General features: G+C 38.2%; 1 long non-coding RNA gene across 2 annotated transcripts in view; it reads right to left on the reverse strand.

Moving 5' to 3' along the window:
• Positions 1 to 11,022: 11,022 nt before the first annotated feature.
• LOC148116842 (uncharacterized) overlaps positions 11,023 to 22,317 on the reverse strand; it is a 40,967-nt gene continuing 29,672 nt past the window's right edge. For both annotated transcript variants that reach the window (XR_015732573.1, XR_015732572.1), the window contains one exon: positions 11,023 to 11,335. This is a non-coding gene — a long non-coding RNA (uncharacterized LOC148116842). The remainder of the gene's footprint in view (positions 11,336 to 22,317) is intronic.

Raw genomic sequence — 22,317 nt, forward strand, 5'->3', positions numbered from 1 at the left:
CCCTCACCTGAACTTCATGGACAGGTTCATGCTATTTATTTTTTTGTCAATAAAGAAGCATTTGTCTTCTGGCAATTTTTTTTTTTAATTTCCGAGTCTACACTACTATATAGATTCTTATCCAAGGCTCAACTCTATTTAGTTTTCCAAATCAGTGAACAATCTTTCTGACACAATTGGTTCTGGAGGATATTACAAATCCACCAAAGCCATTTTGAAGGAGATCTATGTGAGAGCCAAGATGATCCATTCAGCCAGTATTGTTCATATCGCTGCTAAAGAGATGAATCATTAAATTTCATTTAAAAGCCCAGATTACATGACAGCATTAATAACAATACATCATTAGAGCAATAGGTAACCTATTATTAAAAAACAGTGTCACTGTTTCAGAAACGCAGATGGCAAAAGGCCATGTGAAATTACCCTACAGACTTTGGGTTGGGTAGTTAATGAAAAGCTTTTCCAGAAAATAGAAATGGAAATAGAAAATAGAAATTGAAATTGTTTTTTGTTAAGGTGGGATGTATTTGTATGTTGCTACTATGCTTGCAACATAGGGTTTCCCTCCTGTTTTAAATCTCAGTGTAACTGAAAAGATCTAAAATAAAACCATTTCAGACAAATATTTTGGCATGTTTTAAAATGTTTATGATCAGGACTTCCCTCAAATCAGGAAACACATGCTCATACATGTACACACACCCTTGTTATCTAAAATGAATTTTAAACACTGGTTCAAGTCACAATATTTTATAGTATGACACTATGATATAATCAAACACAGAAGATTCTTACGAGCAGGAATCTTAAAGCAAAAAGTTTGAAAAAAAGTTAGTGAAGTAATCTATTTATATTAACTGCTCAGTCATACAGTACTTCCACCAATACAAATAATCAAATGAATAACTGTTTCAGTTTGAAGACAATTATTTCCTTAAAGTTCTATGTGACTTACACCACATTGTGAAGCCAATAGAAGGAAGTTTAGTCATTTAGGTTCCTTTCAGCTGATCTATATGACTAATATGGAAGTGTCAGAATTTGTTTGATATAAATTATCGTCTTCCCGAGATATTGCAAATAGAAATATTTTTAGAACAAGTGAATTGAATTTTGCTTATTTTAAAATCAAGAAACAGCTTGGTTCTAGAGAATTTTTTTTAAAAAACTAGATCCATTGTTGGACAGTAATTTTATTAGGACCAACAAACTTAAGAACTTAAGAGTTCCAGAAGTCTTCATTGGCCTGAAAAGCTACAAAAAGCAGAAGAAGAATCTTAAATCTTCAAAAATTAAACCATTAACTTGACTGCTTGATTGCATCTTTTACATCTAGCATAATCTGGATGCCATAATTAATATTAAATCCATTATTGGCATGTCTACTAATGTCTCTGGAATGTAGATCAGTTTCAGTTTGTGACACCTAAAGGCATGAACAACATATTGGAATGAAATGTCCCACTTTGCTCTGACTTCTGATTTACAGATCATAGGCTGCTATAGTTCATAAACCCTCTTTGAAGAATGGAGTGTCAACCCTGAAACTGACCTGATTGAAACCATCTTGGAACTTCAGTGTTGCCACACTGGAGCTGAGAGATAGGGAGGGGGGGATTACAGATACAGGGGTTTTGTAGCCAAAATAAAATACTTTCTCTTGGGAAGCAAGAACATTCTCACACCTGGCCAGAGGAAGGAGGACTGATGTCACCAGGCAACTGGACAGAGCCTTGATTGGACCATGTGACTGATTGTTTGGGGTTTGAGGGAATGTTTTTACTTTTAATTAGGTGAAAACTGTGGGAGCCTTCAAAGTCGGTTTTTACTAGATCTGTACCAATATGATATATCCAATAAAGCTATTCTTTGAGGAATCTACCTGCCTCGGAGTTTTGCTTACTATGGGTCTATTACTTGGAATCCTGACATGCAGCTTCTCCAATGGAGGTAATTATTATTGGAAGGAAAAATATACTGAATTCCTCAGGAATGTGCAATTTTAGGCCAAACTCCACATTTTCAAAGCTGATTGAAATAGTTATGACATTGAATCTACAAACAGTCATGAAAAAAGCAAGTTATCTAGATTCATTTTAATTCAGCTTCATTGCAGTAAAGACAAATAGGGAAGATACATCCCTATTGGTTAATCAAGAGTCCTCAATAAATCATACATCCTCCAAGGTTGCTTAGAGATGTCCTATGTCTTAGAAAATAGCTTCTGCTAGAGACCCATTGCTTCAAAACCAGAAGCTAGTCTATGAGTCGATATGCATGAAGTTGCTGCAGTGCTAATATATTGTAACTCTTTCTTGAAGGCAGGACAAGATCTTTCATTAATTGACCTCAGTCCAGTGGGGAAGCATGTTGCATCCATTTTTTCTCCTGCTACATATCAAAAATCATGTTCTCCAACTGTAGTTGCTTCAAGCAGCAGGCTTGCTGAAGGAAGGTTGCTGAAGAATCTCTTTCAAGAACCTCTTGGAAGAACTACGGAAGGTTGAGATTTCCTTGAGATAAATAAAAAAAAAACCCCAAATATTTTAAGGTGTTTTCTATAGTTTTTGAACATGACAGTCAATGAACCTTTTTTATACTCCATAAATCACAAATCTCAAATTACTACCTTCATCCCTGAATTTTAAAAGCCTGCATGGTGAGTAATTGCTTTCTAAATGCTGTGACAAAATCATATAGCTTGCAAAAAGGTGGATTTGCCTGACTGAAAGATACGGGTGGTTTTTAAAATTTCATCACCTTATCATTTTATAAAGCTAATGATTGCATTTAGTGAAGAATGTCATGTCAGTCACTTGTTTTCCTATTGTCATAAAACTGGTGTTATGCCTTTCATCATGAAGGTAATGATCTATGAAGTCCAGAATTCCATACTAGTCTTTTAAATAAAACAGACCTTGTTTAGCTACAATCAGTTGGAACTCTGCCTTTCAAATTATTCTTTCTTTCTTTCTTTCTTTCTTTCTTTCTTTCTTTCTTTCTTTCTTTCCTTTCTCTTCTTTCCTTTCTTTTCTTTCTTCCTTTCTTTCTTCTCTTTCTCTTTCTTCTCCATGGCAAAGAATATATTTAGCTACCAAATTATTAAAAAATATGCTATAAGGCCAATAGTTCTCTTTCTTAAACCCTAACAAGTTCCACTCCCCTCACACATATCTAGATTGGAAAGGCCTTTTTTTATTTTTTCACTTGTACATAGAAGCATCTTATTTTGAAATGGAATAAAACTAAACAACTTTACTAGTTATTTTGTGGAATATTTCTCTCTCTCTCTCTCTCTCTCTCTCTCTCTCTCTCTCTCTCTCTCTATATATATATATATATATATATATATATGTCTTCTTAAGTTTTCGCGGGTGTGTATATGCAAAAAATTAAAATCTCAGGTGTTTTCCCGCGTCATATTAAATAAGTTAGTTAAAATATTTAAAATTCTGATTAAAATCCTAGCTTAAAATCTTCTAAAAATCCTTACAGAGCACTCTGCAAGGTCCTTTAAAACCTTAGCTAAGATCCTACCAGTAACTTTAAAAGTTTTTCTTATAGCAACGTTGCTATATATATATGAGACAAACTATTCTAAAAATACGAGTTCCAGGTATACTTGTAAAAAAAGAAAAAGAAACAGACATTCTGTGAACTCCGGAACTAAAATAATTAAAATTTAATTCTACTAAGCTTTCGTCAGCCATCTGCTGTGGGAGACGGTTGGAAGGGCCTATTACATGCGCAATGGCCAAATTGACTAATGACGTATAAAGGCAGAGATCTCTGTAATGGTAGTTTAATACTCTGATGATGTCAGCAGATGGCTGACGAAAGCTTAGTAGAATGATGGAACAACTGAGCCTCAGTTCCATATTTTTCCTTACCTCAGCTCTAGTAGACTTTTAACATGGTTCCACAGAGTTTCTTGGTCTCATAACAGATGGACAGTCCATTTTATTCTAACAGTTCAGTTGCTTTTTGGTATTAAGGAAAAAAGCCTAAAGATGCTGGGTGAAGGTATGACCGCATCATATTATTGTTCTTGTTAATGAAATTCCACATCACTCCTTTTCTTTCTTACTGTAGTGGGAAGTTCAGAGGTATTCTATCCAAGAAAGCACATGTTTTGGGCTTTTGGCTGCCTTCACAGTTAATAGTTTTTATTTAATGGCTCTGTCTTGAGCATTTTGAGGGAGTCTGAGCAAAACCAATAAAAGGAAGACAAATATATTTTGCACATTCATGATCTGCTGCATTTCTGGAATATTCATGAAAGTCTTGCATATGCATAGAGTACCTAAGGAGACTCCCTCTCTAATTAACTATTAGACAATAAATAAGGGACCCACTTAGACAAATTCCAAATTGTCTGAAAAGGGCCCTCACATGCTATGCACATAACAGTTGCTCAAGGAGTCCCAGGGAGCCGATCAGAGAAAAGCAAGGAACAATTCTCTAAATGCAATTGAGCAGCTGCTTTGAGCCTTTTATGAAGAAGCAGCTAGTTCAAGATATTTTCAAAGTGAGGCATGGTTGAGGCATAAAATTTGTAAAGTCTAAAGAAAGGAGCTATTTTGAAGGTCCTTTAATTGTTGCACGATTTGCAGCTGAATAGATAACATTATCAATCATAAAAGAAAGCAAACCTTATAATATATAGATATAGATATTAGTATGTGGAAGATACACACTTTCTTGGAACACCTTTTATTCAGATTTCATTAAATGCGCTCGTAATGTGAACTGCTCATGTCTTTTTCTTTACCCAAAGAAGTCATGGAATAGGATGAAATAGAAGTTGATCATAAGGGAAAAAAAGTGTAATTTTTCTTTAACCTGCTTTCTGTTGAAAAGCACATGTCTACTTATGGCTGTGGTCTTTGTAGTATTTAGCTTTTTTTCAATACCTTTGGCAGGAAAACAGCATTACAAAAATGCTTCAAAGTCTACTTTTTCTATTTCTCTTTCATAGCACCTTGCCAACCTTGCCGATCTCTAAAAACAGGTTAGGTGCATCATTAGATGGCAAAGCATCAAGAAAATACGGTAGTCTAGACTGGAAAGTCAAAATAACATTCTAACAGAAAGTAGTGGCAAGCCATTTGCCTATTCAGTTTAACGTTTTTATTGAGTTATAAAATATTGTAAAATACAAAATACAAAAATAAATAGAAAAGCAGTGGGGAGAAAAAGGGGGAAGAGAAGTGAGGAAAGATAAGGAAAAGAAAAAAAGAAAAAGAAACATTGACTTCCAACTCTTTGTTGCAGTAAAATAAGGCATTAACATCAAATCACAACTTTTTGCTTTTCCATAATAATATGAACCAGCCATTTCTGTAAAGATCTATCAATCTACTCAGTAAAACCCAAAATCAAAGTTTAATTCTTTTCCACTTCAAGCACGAGGTTCAGAAGCGGTCTCCATGTGGAAACAAAAGTACTTATGTTCTTTTCTTTAATCAAAGTAGTCAGTTTTACCATTTCAGCCAACTCCATCAACTTCTGCAACCATTTGTCCGTATTAGGAATTGAAGTGTCTTTCCATTTTTGTGTATACAACAGTCTTGCTGCTGTCAACATATATGATAACAAAGTTCCAATTTTTTTCTCCAGTTTTTTTTCTATTAGGCTCAAAAGGAAAAGTTCTGGTTTCATTTTTATCTCCATTTTCAAATTTTTCTGTATTAAAAAATGAATCATACTTTTTTTTTTTTGCTTTATCGCATGTCTACCATAAATGATAAAAGTCCCTTCTTTACTTTTACACTTCCAACATTCATTTGACATACCTTTATACATCTTAGATAACTTATCTGGTGTTAAATACTAAGGGTACATCATCCTATGCAAGCCATTTGCATATTGTTGTCAAAAAACTCAAACTGTGATTCATAAAATCACCAAGAGGCAAGTCCAACTCAAGGAAGGTTTTGCCTTCCCCCCACATTGCATTTCCTTTTTTTTTCATCTATATTGCAGAAAAAAATGCTATCAGTGGCTCCTTAAGTTGAAGACAGAAGCTCTGTTGAGACACTAGAAAATCTTGATTATTCTGGGGAAGTCCCATTTCCCCCTGATTTCACTCAAATGATGCTTATCTCCTGTAGACATTTATTCATTCAATGAGAATGTCTGTAGGAGAAAGAACCATAAATACATACAGATTTATGGTGATTTGCTTCCTTGTGAGCCAGGATGATGCAAGTAGTCACTTGCATAGAAGCCAGTACTCGCTAAAGCTTTTCTCCTTCAAGCATTAGTGATGAACACATTTTCAAGTATCATTTGAGCAACATTGATCAAGAATAGGTGAGCACTCCAGATTTTATAACACCTGAGCAAAATGACCAGCTTAGATCAAATTTTCCGGTTCTTTTTTTAAATAACTAGCTGAAATATCTCATGCCTTTATCATCACCCATTAGACTAATCATGCTGAGCTCTATTTGGAGTTGCCCTTAAAGAGTATCCAGAAACTAACAGTCAGTTGGTCCATAAACAGTGGCCTGCATATTTTGGACTCTTGGAATTGGGAACATGTCACACCTGCCTTAGTTGCTGATTGGTTTGCGATAATCAAATTTAAAGTATTGATTTTGACCTATAAAGAACACCTTAATGACTTGGCATCAGATACTTAGAGGACTATCTTCTCCTTTGCATGTTGGCCTAAGAAATTAGATCTACTAGAGAGAAACAACTACAAATCCCACACTTTCAGGAGAGCTGAAGTAAGGAGGTGCTGCTTTCTGTAGCAACACTGACACCATGGAGCCACTTCCCTTTGAAGACCTGCCCCGATGTTTCCTCTTTGCACTGAGTAGACCAGGCCAAAGCCTTGCTAGCCCAATGTTTCCTCTTCGCATTGGGTAGACTGGGCCAAAGGCATGCTGGCCCTATGTTTCCTCTTCGCATTGGGTAGACCAGGCCGAAGCGATTCGGGCAGGCCTCTTACATTTTCCAGGACGGCCCCATGGGCCAGATCTGACAACATTGTGGGCCGGATCTGGCCCGTGGGTCTTGTGTTTGACACCCCTAATTTAAGTCATACTGAATTTGAAAAACTGACTGCCAAATAAATATCTAGAGACCTGCAATAAACCAGATTGTTTAAATCAAGACTGAGTGATTTCTATTCAAGAAGCAAAATAGGTATAATTAGATACCTATTCCTAATAGGGAAGCAAAATTATGCATTGTTGCATTCCAGTGGGTAGAGATAACACACAAACTGAATGGAATTCAAAAAGAATAATCTAATAAAATTATTAGATTTTGAGCTGCAGCAGTGAGATCACAGATTTATACAAAGATGCTTTTTAAAATAGATCAATATGTGTAGCTAATTACCGGTTTATTTTGGTGTTTGCTACTTTTGTTAAGCAAGGAAACTGTTTCCTGAAAATACTTTTTCTCCATCATTACTGAAATTGCACTAATACCAGTACCAAGGAAATGATTGCATTTCATGCTAAACTAAAGTTGGTCTAAATTAAACCCACCTTATAAAATGTTCCAAAATAATTCATTCTTGTGTTATGACTCAAAACAGAACTTCACTGCCAAACTCATTTGTTGAATGGCAGAAACCTTGAGAGGACTTGGAGTGAGTCCAGGAATATGAGATTTTGAATAAAATCTAAAGTTTACTTGCTCTTATGAAATTTCCATTGCCTCCTCTATGAAGAAGCAGAGTTCATGAAGGGGGTCCTGTTAACAGAAATCCATCCTTTCCTGAGTACTACAGTATATTATATCCAGGAAATGATGGGAGGGTTTCAACAGGAACCACTGTTTGTTAGATATATAAACAGACTGGGCTCACATGCTAACTATGAACAAAGGTGATTCCAAAGAAATCCCCTTGAGTTAATTTTATTTAAAGGTCTAAAAATGATAGCATTGGGTATTGCCTTTCAATCTTCCAGGAAATCTGTTTTGCCTCAGTCAAATTATGCTACTAATACGATGATCAAAGGCACGGTTGCATTAACATTTCACCTCCCAACAGCTCAATTTCAGAGTAAGAACCCCCTCTGGATTAAACATGGTTCCCACTTCTGGCCCTACAAGTCTCAGTAAACTGATCATTTTACCTCAATACCATATTCTATATACATTTAAAGGCACCCTAGCCTATGAAAATGTTTACACAACCCCAGCTATCTCTAATCCCCCCTCCCTATCCCTCAGCTACAGTGTGGCAGCACTGAAGCTTCAAGATGGCGTTGGCCATTACTGACACCAGTAGAAACCAGAGGTAGTATTCAGCAGGTTCTGACCAGTTCTGGATAACTGGTAGCGGAAATTTTGAGTAGTTCGGAGAACCGGTAAATACCACCTCTGACTAGCTCCGCCCCCATCTATTCTCTGCTTCCAGAGTCCAAGCAGATTGGCAGGAAATGGGGATTTTGCAGTAGCCTTCCCCTGGAGTGGGGTGGAATGGAGAGTTTACAGTATCCTTACTCTGGAGTGAGGTGGGATTGGAGATTTTACTGTATCCTTCCCATGCCACGCCCACCAAGCCATGCCCACCAAGCCATATCACGCCCACCAAGCCACGCCCACAGAATCGGTAGTAAAAAAAACCCAATCCCACCACTGGTAGAAACCCATGTAGACTGAAGCATATATATACTGCAATTTTACGTATCTACTTATTACAGTAAGATAGACTTAGATGCTACAAGCTTTCAGGGATGCCAAAGTCTTGTGCATTTCTCATAGGCTGGATGTGAAATTAGCAAAAACTTAAGAGTCTTATGTTCAGGACATGGAAACAAGTGGGATTCAAGGAGGATGCAGAGATGGATGGCAAGGGAGATTGTTAGGGAACATTCAGTATAGTTTGTTTGTACAGAGGCTTATCTTAAGTGAGACTTCAGGTTTCACAGTGTCTCAGATTAATCTCTCTAGTCTTCATGCTTTTTGTGCACAGCAATTTGATTACCACCACAATTAGGTCTTGCAACCAGTTACATAGTAGTTGCTGCTTACTCCCCCACTCCCCTTCTCTCTGCTTTTATTTGCCTTTTTTTTTTTTTTTGAAAAGCTAGCACCTTTGTTCAAAGTAGCCAGCAGATACAATAGTTGGGACAAGCAAGAAAACAATCAGCTTTGTCCCCCACTACTCACCCAGCTCTTCCCCACACTGATATAAATCAAGGGGGTGAGGGTAGGAATGCAGTCCCCAGCAAAAGTTAGTCAGAAGCTCAGAAGAAAACAAGCATCTCGTCCATCCAATCTATGCCAAATTCAGAAAAACAAACCATGCATGAATTCTGATGAGAAGAATGAATTGCTGAGGATGGGGGAAGGGAAACGAGAGGTCAAAGGTTATTCAACAAATGGGTTGAATGAAGGGTGGGCAGGATAGAACAACAATATGATGATGGGAGGGGATTTAGGATTTTTTTTTCCCCCAGAGTTTTGTTTTTAATACTAGTGCTCAGGGAAGAACTGAGGTTTGGTGAAAGCAAGGCTGAAAGATAAATAATTGAACATATTGCATGAGTTGGAGAAAAAAGATTATTGTCAAACACTGAAAGATTCTAATCATGGTTTTGCAAGTGACACCAAAAGGGTTTTTGCTGTTTCTTGATGATTCTGCATCTGTGTGATATTAATGCAGGGTGGAATATCAAAGAGAGTAACCAAAAAAATAATAATAATAAAAAATCAAACATTCTATGCCATGTAGCTTACATGGTCACATTTTTGGCAACAGTATTTTCAACACGATACATAAAGTATGCTAAAGTTCAATATTTGTGAACTCAAACTATTCATGTCAGCTCCAAAGATGTCAATTCCAAAGATGTTGATTCCCACAATTCATGTTTACATGAGTTGTGTTTGTACTGTTGTATTGTAGATGACAAACCTTCAGAAACAACAAGGTTTTACTGAAACTTTGGTCCTCTCCTTTTTGCTTTGACATGGATTAAAACTGCACTTCAAACTGATCACAACCAATTTCCGGCAATGATTTAACCCAAGTAGATTGCCATTTGAGTTGCCTACCAAGTGTAAATCCCATGTAATGTAGGTCAAGAAAACAGAGATCCTCAGCCTTAATTAGAGCTGGCAAGAGAGAGCCATTTCATCTGCACTGTTCTTCTCCAGCTCTGGATGGGTGAGCCAAATGTGAACAGCATTCCTACTTGATCACAGGGGTGCCCTGGCTGGAAAAAAAAATTAGTTTCCAATTATTTTGTGAAATTGTAGTGCTGTCTCTTGTTGCTATCATCCCACACAGCGGTACTCCAAATATTTCCACATTTTCAACATTCGTTTAAGATTTTGTGGCATTATGCCTAAATTCTGTCCCCAAAGGTTCACACATGATATGCTTTTGTTCTGTTTTCATAAGACCAGTGGTGAATGTGTTATGTTTTTTTAAAAAAAACATGTGCCTTCTTGCCTGTCCTTATAACAGTGGGGCACAACATTGAATTGAAGAGAGGCCCATATTCAACTTTTGAGATGTGTGTATGTGTGGGAGGGGGAGGATGGAAGGAGGGGCACTCTACAAAAAAGTAGGTGAAACTAGAACATTTTGGATAAGGGTCTCCATCAGAAGTGGTATTCAGGAGGTTCTGACCAGTTCTGGAGAACCGGTAGTGGAAATTTTGAGTAGTTTGGAGAACCGGTAAATACGACTGGCCCCGCCCCCATCTATTCTCTGCCTCCCGAGTCCCAGCCGATCAGGAGGAAATGGGGATTTTGCAGTAACCTTCCCCTGCCATGCCCACCAAGCCACGCCCACCAAGCCACGCCCACAGAACCGATAGTAAAAAAAATTGAATCCCACCAATGGTCACCATTACATTTTACACATTAAATATAACAATGCACTGTTTAGGAGACATTCTGGGAGTTGCACTCGAGCAGTTTGATCAACTGCAATCTCCAAATTGCCTGACTGAAACACCCCCCCCCCCCAGACTCTCCTAAAATCAGCCCTGGTTTATGTTGAAGCTGCCAAGGTTGAGAAACACTACTGTAGACAGATTGAACTCAAACAATTGAATTTTATTACTCAGAATATTTGGTCTCTCAGCTGATACCACTCAAACCTGGAATACTTGTCACTTTTGGCATCCTCAGAACCAGCTTTGCGTTGATTGGCTGGGCACATCTAGGAGGTTCCAGGAAAGCTGACTCATTTGTGTTTCCAATTTTTGCTAAGGAATTCCTGCATCCAAGTCTACCATGAAAGTAGATAAACTGTAGTAGATAAAGGCCCTGAGCTAGGAACGGAGACAGTGAGTTCTAATCCTGCCATGGGCATGAAGCCAGCTGGGTCAGTCCTTCTCTCTCAGCCCTAGGAAGGAAACAAGGACAAACCATTTCTAAAAAATGTTGCCAAGAAAACTGCAGGGACTTGTCTATGTAGTCATGGGGAGGGGAGGGAGAGGCCTGATTCAAAAGTGCCAGAAACAGAAAGCGTGCTATACAGTCCATTGGTTTCCTTGATCAACTTTGCTACTCTTTTCTAACCCTCCCTTCCCCTGCGCTTCTCCAACCAAAGCAATCCTACTATTTGCCTTTGTCCTGTCTTATTCATGTCATGGCTAAGCTTTGGATTCGTTCCTCGGGACTGTCATTCTCTTTCAGTCTCATTTTTCCAGCCTGTAAACTAGGAGCAATAATGACCTGTTTCACGGAGCTATTGAGAGGATTAAAGGGATTAGGAGGAGGCAACATTCTTTAGAATCCTTTGGCAGTGAATGAATCTGTTTCTTTGGGATCACGTGTTCCTTAAGGATATGGATCTGAGCTGATAACCTTGGGAGTCTCTCACTGTTTTGCCAAGTAGAGAAAAGATCCTCCCTCCACTGGTCTCTGCATAGTACAGTTGTTTTTGAAGGACAATAGCTAACAGCTCTTCCAAATGTTTGGAATGTAAGTTTTATATGCACATCTGCTAAAGGAGAGGACAGTTTCTTCACAGTTGAATAACACAGTTGAAAACTCTAGTGCTGGGGGATAGATGGCGTAAAGCAGGGGTGAAATTCACTTACTTTGCTACCGGTTTGCAAATGTGAGCGCATGCCTTAGGTGTGGGTTCTACTTACCTTTACTACCTTTACAATGTGCATGCACAGATCTACTTTGTCTGGGTCAGTGGGCGGAGCCTCACGCCGGTTTTACTACTGGTTCTTGCAAACCGGTCCGAACTGGGGCAACCCACCACTGGCATGCTTCCACGCATGCACAGAGCCAGTCAAAAACGGGACATGATGATGTCCAGGCAGGTGGGCGGAGCCTCCTGCTGCCAGCGCTACCAGTTCGTCCGAGCCAGATAGAACCGGCTGAATTTCACCACTGATGTAAAGGGTGCAAAAATGTCCATGGATCCCCTTAGTGCCTGTCGAGTTCTCTGCCCCACTGATTTTAATTTTTTTTAAAAAATCCTTTCATCAACATTGGCAAACTGTAGTCTTCTTTATACTACTATAGTCTTCAGAATCATCTTTATTTACTTATTTATTTAAAATTATTTGGGGGCCCAGATTGTCCTGGTACACGTTTTTAGCACATGTAAGAAATTATACACATCCATGTGGTTTATACTAATGCTAAGTAGAATATGAAGAGAGTGACCTAAAATAGGAAACATTCTAGGCCACGTATGATGCTATGCTATGTTTGGCCTGCCAGCCTAGAAAAAGGACAAAGTTAGAATGGTTCATTCTACAAAAAGGGAGTTGGAGGAAAAGGGAAATATCATTCCAATAAATGAGTGCTTATATCCCAATGGAAGCCATTTTGTGACTGGGCAAACTTGCTATTAACTCATTTAATTATTTAACTATTAATTAAGTTATTAAGAAGCTGCCAAAATTTCAGAAATGTACATGAGCTTGAAAAAGTCAAGGACCTTAAGGGGTTAGGCATATTGAATGAGTATCGATGTGACTCTAATATAGCCAGTATGTTTGCTAGGTTTGAGTACTTGGTTATAATTTCATCCTGGTAAAGACACCCTCAGTTTTAAGTGTTCTCTGCTTGAAAACAATCTCTGTTATCCATTCTCCCTTGGATTTCCCGCTGACTTAAGAACAGAGAGTTTGGAGAAAAATGCTCCTTTTTGAAACCTTCTGTCAGGCTAGATTGGAAGAAACTCTTTCGAAAAGTAGATTTGCATTTCCCTCAGTTTATCTAGAGTTGTTCCTGTTTTCCTATTGTTTCCTGTGGTAAAATTAGATATCTTTTCACATCTCAATAGATGCATTTCGGGAGAGAACATGTATTTATGTAACACACTTCCTGTCCTGCTGTTGCTGTTTTTCATGCTTCAAAAGCAATCTCGGGATATGTCTTTTCCAGTTCCTCCAACAACTCTTTCTTTTGGAGTCCTTGAATCACTTACTCACAATAACAAAAAAAACCCTCCCATCAATCTTGGAGTCACTTTGAATAACTGGATTGAAGTCTGGTATTTTTCTTTCCATTCAAGGGGTGCAGAAAATCTATCATTGTGACAAATGATTAATAGAGATGGACAAAATTCCAGCTATTGAGAAAAGCCAAGACTCAGAGTGAGGAGGAATAGTATTGAAATGTTATTTCCCAAACTAAATAATTTAGGACCAGATGATCCAGACGACTTCCTATTGGAGTGAAATCCAGCAGGTTCTGACAGGTTCTGGAGAACCGGTAGTGGAACTTTTGAGCAGTCGGAGAACCGGCAGTGGAAATTTTGAGTAGTTCGGAGAACTGGCAAATACCACCTTTGGTTGGCCCCAGACTGGGATGGGAATGGAGATTTTGCAATATCCTTCCCCAGGAATGGAGAGGGATGGGGATTTTGCAGTATCCTTCCCCTGGAGTGGGGTGGGAATGGAGATTTTGCAATATCCTTCCCCTGCCATGCCCACCAAGCCATGCCTACCAAGCCACACCAATCTTGCCTACCAAACCATGCCCACAGAACCGGTAGTATAAAAATTTGGATTTCACCAGTGCATCCTATAGCAGAGTTTCCTCAACTTTTGCATTCACATCTTCCTTTAGTATAACCTTAAAGTAATATTACTTTTGTCCACACCTTCCTGAATCCTCCCTGTACATCCCCCTAAAGAATTATCTCACCTATAAGCTATATGTACTTGCCTGAGCTTCAGGATGACATATGACATTTACTTACTCTGTAAGTAAATTTCTTTGTATTATGTGTCTGAACAAGCCTGCTGGTTAATTCCGAGTGAATTGTTCTATTTTATTTATTTTATTTTATTTATTTATTTGTCAAGCATATATAACAGGTAAAAGTATAAACATAATTTGAATACATGAAAAGAGTAAGAGTAAAAAGGAATATTAGGACAGGGACGGTAGGCATGCTGGTGCGTTTATGCACGCCCCTTACAGACCTCTTAGGAATGGGGTGAGGTCAACAATAGACAGTTTAAGGTTAAAGTTTGGGGGGTTTGGGGAAGAAACCACAGAGTCAGGTAGTGCATTCCAGGCATTGACCACTCTGTTACTGAAGTCATATTTTCTGCAATCGAGTTTGGAGCAGTTTACCTTGAGTTTGTACCTATTATTTGCTCGTGTATTGTTGTAGTTGAAGCTGAAGTAGTCATTGACAGGTAGGACATTGTGGCAGATAATTTTATGTACTACACTTAGGTCAGTTGGCATAGTTCTAAATTTCTAAGCCCAAAATTTGAAGTTCTATCTAGAGAAGGCTCTATTGCTGGGAAAGGTGGAAAGAATGAGAAAAAGACAATTGGATTGGATGGCTAGTGATTCAATTACAGCGGCAATGAGTCCACTGTTGGGAGCCCCAAAAGGAGAGGATAGGGAGAGATCATCAGGGGAAAATTCATCTATACATCTCTAGAAATTGAAAATGACTTGATGGCACATAGTCAGTCAATCAATCAATCAATCAATCAATCAATCATTTGTTATTTTCTTGGTTATTGGTGGTATTTTCATGGGTCTTTTCCAGCCACAAAAATGTCAGTATTCTTTGTATCCTATTTTTCCTTCCATAAAGAAAGGATAGATTGTCACAGAGAAAACCATTTCCTCCATGATTCTGATCTTAGTACTTCTAGACACATCCCAGCATCTGAATATGGTCTTCATGGCTACTCTACTAAATGCTGCTCTGTGACATACTTCTTCATTGCTGATTCAGTTAGTGTTAATTTATTATAGTAAAAGACCAAAGCAATCCAATACCATCTCTTCATTGTCAGTTCTAAGGCTGGTTGCTATACCTGTTGTTATTAGTTTGCTCTTTTTTTAGATTTAAACCTAGTCTTGTTCTTCCATTGTGCTTCTTGACTTTGATTACTAGAGTTGGCAAGTCATTCATATCTTCAGCTATCAGATTAGTGTCATTAGCATAACATGGGTTATTGTGGTTTCTTCCTCCAATTTTAAAACCACCCTCATCTTCTTCCAACCCAGCTTCCATCAATAAACAAGCAAGCATTCTTTATAAATGTTGAATACATAAAAGTATGCAGCTTCTCTCCTTCCTTTCTAATCTTTCGCCATGTTCTATCTTTATGATGGTTTTCTGGCCTGTAAAATATGCTTTGTAAGATGTCATGCAAAGCATATTATACAGGCCAGAAAACCATAATATAGACAGAACATGTTCTGAGATTTCCATTTTTCTAAGCACTTCCACACCGCCAGATCTACTAAGTAGAGCAGACCAAGGATCAAGTCCAAGGAAGATTAAGATTACATTTATTGAGAGTGGCTACAATAATAGAACCTTGCAAGAGAGGTAGCTATGCCTCCTCTCCTTCCTGTACCCATGTGAATTAACTGTCTGAGCCACGCACCTTTCTGCTTATTTTGGACTTGAGCCATGTTTTTCTCCTTGTCAAAATTTGGTAGTATGCTGGCCACAGGATATCTGAAGATTTCTGATAGATAATTTTCCATCAGTATTCTTTAGGGCAGCGACACTTCAGTATGTGCAATTTAACAGAGCAAAATGCCTACATCTAATCATGTCGCCTTAAATATAACATATCCATATATAACCACTAATATATTCCTATCCCGTCTTTCCTTGTCAGCCTTTTTCTGCCCTCCTTTCCAGTCCTTGGTCTCCTGGCAAAAAGTCAAACAGCTGTTGCTTTACATTTTGCTCCTGGGATAGTATTCATTGAAGCTCCAATCAGGCTCAGCCATTCTTTTTTCACCTGCTGCTATTTTAAACTGAAATATACTGGATGTAATTTGACATCCAAAATTGTCTGATAGCCACTGAGATAAATATTCAAAGCGGCTGCACCCATCTCGTTTCACTCACTGTGCATCTGAGGAGGAGCTATCACTGGCTGAAGCTCTCTGACATAGATGTAATGCATATGGTACAATACATGGCTGCTTCCAATGTAATAGTATACATTTGTATATAGAATCAGCCTATGCATAAATCCAAAGGAGAATTAAGCATATATTATTGTCTGTTAAAATAGCTCTCACCATGTCCATTATATTGTATGTATATGTCTCAGGAATCTATTGCCAGTTTTAGCAAATATACAAATGAAATTTATATATGAAATAAACAGAGGATGATAGTATGGCATAGAAATGCATACTCCCTGCTCAAGACAGGACAACTTATACTATCCTGGTCAAATGGTTATCCAGTCTATTCTTAAAAACTTCCAGTCATGGAGCACCACAACTCCAGGAGGCATTTTTCCATTGATTAAATCTTCTCATTGTCAGCAATTTTCTTCTTAGTTCTAGATTGCATCCAGTGGTGGGATTCAAATAATTTAACAACCGGTTCTCTGCCCTAAGGATTTCTTCCATCAACCAGTTCACCAAACTGCTCAGAAAGTTAACAACCGGTTCTCCTGAAGTGGTGCAAATTGGCTGAATCCCACCACTGGTTGCATCTCTTTTTAACAAGCTTTCTCCCATTATTTCTTGTCCTGTCTTCTGGTGGTTGGGAGCATAAGGCAATCCCTCTTCTCTGTGACAGGCCCTCAAGTATAACTGTCGTTTCGCCCTTTATCCTTCTCTTTGATAGGTTATCCTAGCTCCCTCAATCTTTCATCATATGATTTAGCCTCCAGACTCCTTATCATATTTGTTGCTCTTCTCTGCACACTTTCTAGGGTCTTGGCATCTCTTTTGTATCATGGTGACCAAAACTGGACAAAATATTCCATGTGTAGTCTCACTAGTGCAATATAAAGCAGTATTGTCACTTTTTGTGATCTTGTTGCTATCTCTGTTGATGCAACCTAGACTGCATTAGCTTTTGTGGCAGTTGCACCACCTTGGTGGCTCATATTTAAGTGGTAGTCCACTCCTCTCACAGTTACTATTGTTGAGACAGTATTGCTTATTCTATACCGGTTTTTCCTGCTAAGTCGAGGACTTTATTTTTCACACTACTGAACTGCATCTTGTTAGATAAGGTCCAGTGCTCAAGTCGATCAAGATATGTCTGAATCTTAAGTCCATCATCCAAAGTTTTAGCAATTCTCCCCAGTTTGGTGTCATCTGCAAATTTGATGACTTCCCCTTCTAGCCCTTTGTCTAGATCATTTATGAAGATATTTAAGAAAACAGGCCCTAAACAGAACCTTAAGGCACCCCATTGCATGCTTCCCTCCATGGGAATGGTTGGTCAGTCAACTGTGAATCAATTTGGTGGTGGAACTGTCTATTCCATACTATTCTATCTGATAAAGAAGTAGGCTATGGTCAACTTTGTCAAATGCCTTACTGAAGTCCAAGATTACTTTGGCTTACAAAATGCTGGCTTCTAGTAATTACCTCGCTTCTTTCTCGGTGCTCACAAATCCACTGCTTGATTATCTTTTCCAGGATTTTCCAAAGTATTGATGTACAGAAAATTAATCTATAATTTCCTGGATTAATCAGAATAGAGCTGGAAGGGACCTTAGAGGTCTTCTAGTCCAACTCCCTGTTCAAGCAGGAAACTCTATACCATTTCAGATAAGTGGCTGTCCAGTCTCTTCTTATAAACCTCCAGTGATGAAGCACCCACAGCTTCTGAAGACAAGCTGTTCAACTGGTTAATTGGCTTGAGTTAAATTTTAAACTGATTTTAAATTGGAATTGTTTTAATTACGGCCAAAATATTTAATTATTTTAAACAGTTTTTAGATTTTGTATGTCTTGTTTTTTACTTTGGCTGTTCACCGCCCTGAGTCCTATATTGGAGAAGGGCGGTATAGAAATTTAAACAAATAAAATAAATAAATAAATAATTGTTCTGTTAGGAAGTTTCTCCGTAATTCCATGTTGCTTCTATCCTTGATTAATTGCCATCCATTGTTTCTTGTCTTACCTTCTGGTGTTTTGGAAAATAAGTTGACCCCCTCCTCTTTGTGGCAGTCCTTCAAATACTGGAATACTACTATCATGTCACCCCTAGTCCTTCTTTTCTCTAGACTAGTCATATCCAATTCCTGCAACCGTTCTTCATGTATTAGTCTCCAGGCCTTTAATCATCCTAGTTGCTCTTCTCTGCACTTTTTCCAAAATCTCAACATCTTTTTTGTAATGTGATGTAATGTGACCAAAACTAGATGCAATATTCCAGGTGTGGTCTTACTAGAGTTTTATAAAGTGGTATTTACTAGGGATTTATAAAGCGGTACTAAAATCAAAACGTGATTTTGATTCTATGCCTCTGTTTATACAACTAAGGATTGTATTAGCTTAGGTTGTGTATGTATGACACACTGAATGACAAACTTGCCAATTACATTTTAGCCAAGGATATTGACCTAAAAGAAGGTCAAGATCTGTTTATTCTTATTCTGGAGTGCAGCACTTGGGAAAACATACCATGTTAACTTTAAGAAGGCAGATTCCTCCAAGAAAAGTTAGTAAAAAAAGTCCTAACCATGGAACAATTACCCAGAAAGACATTTTTCACTGGATGTGATCAAGTGGAGGCTAGTCAGCCAATTTTCTGGGACATTTAATCTGGATTCTTTCACCAATTAGGAGTCTAGAACTTGGTGGCCTAAGTGGTCCTTCCCAACCCTGTACTTCCATGAGACTTTGCTTTTCAGATCCAACTGTGTGATTCATTTTTGGTTTACTATGTCACATAAGTCCAGAAAATGTGATTAATTGAGTTGCTAAATAATGCTAAGTATGTCCTATAAAATGGCTTAAAAGTGGAAATGCTGTCAATTTGTGTTTGTTTGATGGGTTAAAATGAATCTGGATCCAGGGCAGAGGTGACTTAAGATCAGATGGAAGACTATGGATGTTTTGCATTAACACACTGTTGCAGTATTATTCATGTGTCACAGTGAAGAGTCCTACAATATTCTTCATTACTAAGCCACCACAGTAGATCAGAGCTAAAGCACCTGATTTCTGCTATCAAAATCCTACTTTATCTATTGCTAACACTGTTCTAAATCCCCCCAATGTATTTGTAGTAGCTGTGAGTGATCTTTGAGACTTAATCCTGCTCTGTTTAATTATAGGAAGAATGGAATTTAACACATGGATTGACAATTATGTTATGCCCAATAAATATAAACAGCTGCTCACAATTTCCTTGAGGTTTTGCAAATACTGATTTCCTTTCTGCAGCACACTCCAAGCAATAAAAACTGCACCCCATGTATGCGAGCAACCAATCTGTTTAAGAATTATCTGATTCAGAAACTATGGCTATTCCATGCCATTGTTTAACATATGTCATGCAGCCCCTAGTGAGAGGTTTCAGATCTTGTTGCCAGATGACCCCTGAGACTGTGTGCATTTTGGAGAAATGAGCTGGAGATTGGCCTTCCTTTGCAAGCAAGCTAATGCAAAACACCCTCGGCTTAAACGCTTTCATGTCAGCTCCAGATGATTGCAAAGAGAACTCCTGCTGTCTTTCTGGTTTCCTTCAGGTGAAGGAGCAGAGGAACTGTTGCTGTTGGAGAGAGAGACTTCCCAACAGGTTTTGGTTCATGGTTCTGCATTACGATGCCAGGAAAGCATGCAGCTTGGCATCGGGATACTTCACTTTCTCCCTCAGTGAGACCAATGAAATATGTACTCGGCTTAATCAAAGTCTAAACAAGACATGGAAGCCTAATAGACGTTAATGTCATGCTTCTTCTCTTAAGTTGAACAGGCATTAATAACCCAAACTGGCCCAGTTGGGCTTAAAAAGTCATTACAGGTAGTCTTTGACTTACGACCGTAATGGAACCTGCCAATTATAGTCATAAGTCAAGATGGTTGTAAAGTGCTTCATCACACAACTAACCTGGATTTATGATTTTTTTTTGTTTGTTTTGCAGCAGTCATTAAGGCAATGCCATGGCGATTAAGTGTACTCATTATCCTTTGTGGGGTGATTTTACCAACAACCAAAAATAAATACCAGTTTTTGGACAAAAGTGTCCTAAATCATAGCCACGTGACCTCAGGATGCTACAAACAGCCATAAATGTGGGCTGGTTGCTGAGCACTTGAAATGTACTTATGCGACTGTGAGGTGGGGGTGGCTTGTGGAAGATTAGGCTTGCAAATTTTGGGTAGGTTTCCAAATCAAGCAGGACAACTTTAATCATCTCCAATGAGGCCCCATAAATGGGCTTATTCTGATGTTCTATGGCAGCATTTCTCAATCTCAGTAAGTTTAAATAGTATACTGTAGATTAAATAGCATAGTGTAAGTCCATATATCATAAAGGCTGTGTGCTCTCCCCACTTCTCTTCTCTCTGTATACCAATGACTACATCTCTAACAATCCATCTGTTAAACTACTGAAGTTCTCAGATGACACAACAGCGATCGGTCTCATTTGAGACAATGATGAAACCGCATACAGATGGGAGGTTGAACAACTAGCCTCGTGGTGTGACTGGAACAATCTGGAACTGAACACACTCAAAACCGTAGAAATGGTGGTAGACTTTAGGAGAAACCCTTCCATACTTCCACCTTTCACAATACTAGACAACACAGTATCAACAGTAGAGACCTTCAAATTTCTAGGTTCTACCATATCGCAAGATCTAAAATGGACAGCTAACATCAAAAATGTCATCAAAAAAGCACAACAAAGAATGTTTTTTCTGCGCCAACTCAGAAAGCTCAAACTGCCCAAGGAGCTGCTGATACAGTTCTACAGAGGAATTATTGAGTCTGTCATCTGCACCTCTATAACTGTCTGGTTTGGCTCTGCAACCCAACAAGACAGACACAGACTTCAGAGGATAATTAGAACTGCAGGAAAAACAATTGCTACCAACCTACCTTCCATTGAGGACCTGTATACTGCACGAGTCAAAAAGAGGGCTGTGAAAATATTTACAGACTCCTAACATCCTGGACATAAACTGTTTCAACTCCTACCCTCAAAACGACGCTATAGAGCACTGCACATCAGAACAACTAGACACAAGAACAGTTTTTCCCGAATGCCATCATTCTGCTAAACAAATAATTCCCTCAGCATTTGATTGATTTACTAAGTCTGCACTATTAATCTTCTCATCGTTCCCACCACCCATCTCCTCCCACTTATAACTGTATGACTGTAACCTTGTTGCTGGTATCCTTATGATTTATATTGATATTGTTTCCTGATTGCTTATCTGTACCCTATGACTATCATTAAGTGTTGTACCTTATGATTCTTGATGAACATATCTTTTCTTTTATGTACACTGAGAGCATATGCACCAAGATGAATTTCTTGTGTGTCCAATCACACTTTGTCAATAAAAAATTCTATTCTATTCTATTCTATTCTATTCTATTCTATTCTATTCTATTCTATTCTATTCTATTCTATTCTATTCTATTCTATTCTATTCTATTCTATTCTAAACTAAACTGATAAACACTGTTCTAGGGAAAGTTCTTTCTTTATTAAATTTGTATACTGCCTATCTTGTTGTTTAGGGCGACTCTAGATGGCTAATGCAGTGCAGCTGTCTGGGATGACTGTTGAGCTCATTAACAATCAGTAGGTCCCAAAATCTGTTGCTGAAATCACAATGGTTAAAATCCTATAAAATATGTAATAACTTTAGTGTGAACGTGTTCTAGAAATTGCTATGGAACCTGAGGGCGGAAAAGCTTTAACTTTTGTATGTAATTATGGAACCACTGCTTAGTTTGGGCTCAAAACAAGCAGTCCTCGTTGTTTTATTCCTCTGGATAAGTAGTCCTTGCTTTTCAGGTGAGAAAACATTTTGATGATCATAAACATTTTGAAATTGTTTTCATTCCTCCTGGGTGTGCTCTGGCTTCCTCTGCTGCAATTATCTCTTATGATTGCCCAGATACCTAAATGCGGATGGAAG

Source organism: Pantherophis guttatus, chromosome 1, assembly GCF_059756535.1.
Source record: "Pantherophis guttatus breed Tessera chromosome 1, ASM5975653v1, whole genome shotgun sequence".
In the NCBI taxonomy this organism is placed as follows: domain Eukaryota; kingdom Metazoa; phylum Chordata; class Lepidosauria; order Squamata; family Colubridae; genus Pantherophis; species Pantherophis guttatus.